At 47.4% G+C, this 1,765-nt stretch overlaps 1 long non-coding RNA gene across 1 annotated transcript; it reads right to left on the bottom strand.

The window, feature by feature from the left end:
- Positions 1–550: 550 nt before the first annotated feature.
- On the bottom strand, positions 551–1,765 carry LOC105854524. Its single transcript, XR_001146187.1, has 4 exons — positions 1,687–1,765; positions 1,144–1,288; positions 773–1,050; positions 551–696 (listed from the first exon to the last, which is right to left on the bottom strand). It is a non-coding gene; the product is annotated as an uncharacterized LOC105854524 (long non-coding RNA).

The raw sequence follows: 1,765 nt of genomic DNA, 5'->3' as shown, positions 1-1,765 counted from the left end.
ACCAGCGGGAGGCACATATTTCACCCTTCACTCTGTACCCAGAGTGCCATTATGAAGACTTCAAAATGGTCAGGTACTTTTCACCTGCATGGAGCAGGGAGGTAATTTCAGCAAAGGACAGTTTAGTCAATTAAGTTGACTGGTTCTGATAATAAAAGGAGCTGTGCACATTATAGAAATTCTGAAGAGCAATAGTAATAAATTTACTGAATAGTAGTCTACCAGCATTTTTCCATCAAATGTAAGTATTTTATGACTTTTCTCTAGTATTTTCCATATTTTTAATTGTGAAAGGTCAGTGTGAGGGCAGATAACCCTGATGTAGAGTTTGAGAATTATAAAATGAGCCCCCATTAACCACACTAAGAAGTGAAACATCAAATTATATCAGAATCTTTCTCCATAAGTGACCGCCAATAGGACTTTCATCAAAATTACTTCGTTTCTTTTCTCATTACAATGCATCGTCTTAGTATATATCACTAAAAGCATAATTAAAACGTGATTTCACTTATGTCTGGTATTCAAATATGAATTGTATAACTTTATAGCTTGACGCAAGGTATGAGGTGAGAGGTCACCGGAGAAACACATGGTTTCTGGGAATCAGGGTGGCAGAAAGATGTCTGGAGACCTGACCCTGCGTTAGTCTCTGACTGACCCTGGAGACAGCGGCACAGAACCGGACTCAAGAATCTAAAAAAAACAGCAGCTGTCTCCCATCTTCTCCCAGCTGCACCCTCCCGCATCCCTTACCGAACCCCCAAAAGACCTTAGAACCCCCAGACTTGGGGTGGGTGCGACTTTTCGACCCCGTGGGGGAGTCAGTGAACCTCGCCCGGGAGCGCCAGATCCAGGCTTCATTGCCGGCCACCCTGCATGCCGGGACTCTTGTTCCTTCCCTGCTCTCTGCGCTCAGCTGTACCCCGGCCCCGCTCCTGTCAGTGGGCAGCAGTAACCCGCAGTCCTGGGTGCAGCTGGAGCCTGATTCTCTTCGCTGCTGTGTCATCGCGCTACTGATGCAAAGTAGGAATTGCTTCCGTTTTACTCCTACACAGCAGTGTTAAAGAGAATAGAGTGAATCAGTATTTCCCTTCTGGTTGGGAAGAGATTGGGGCTTGAAATTCTACCTTCAGCACTTACCATTAGAACACAAGCATTTTCCAGTCAGTAAAAGCCTCAGAATTATCGTATTTAATCGCTACATTTCAACCGCGTCTCTTCTGTTATCTGTTTAACAACCCGGGGTATCACTGACATTGCCTCCAGCCAGCTGTTACTGTAAGAGCTGTTGAACAATTTTACACATCAAGATATGTGTGTGCATTCCAAAGCACTCCTTAGGTCAGTTTTAAAAACAGAATCGCTACTTCTATTTAAAGTAAAATAAAAATATTTTAGATTCTGCAGCGTGGTAGGAATTTATTTTGCCAGGACAGTGAGTGTTCGTGGTTCTTCCCGTCCTTGCTAACATCATTCTCTCCGGTCCCCTCACGGCTTTGACCCAAACTCCCCTTTCTCCTCCGCTGGGTCGCCCCACCCTGCCCTCCCCCCGGCGTCTGTCATCTTCACCCTCCACTTCGGGGCACCCCGCTCCGCCCCACTCCCTGCAAGCCCCCAGTCAGCGCGGAGATCTGCGGTCCAGAGCCCTTTCAAGCCCTGGCGCTTTCACCGTGTTGCTCCTACCTGCCCCAGGTGTGCCCTCCGCGTGTTTTCTGCACTTTGGCTGTCACAGCGCTTCCACTGCCCTTGGCCTCAGTTGCTC

Source organism: Condylura cristata, unplaced genomic scaffold (genome assembly GCF_000260355.1).
Source record: "Condylura cristata isolate star-nosed mole 26May11 unplaced genomic scaffold, ConCri1.0 scaffold00048, whole genome shotgun sequence".
Taxonomy (NCBI): Eukaryota; Metazoa; Chordata; class Mammalia; order Eulipotyphla; family Talpidae; genus Condylura; species Condylura cristata.
The sequence above is the reverse complement of the archived record's forward strand: the minus strand, read 5'-3'. Positions and strand labels throughout refer to the sequence as shown.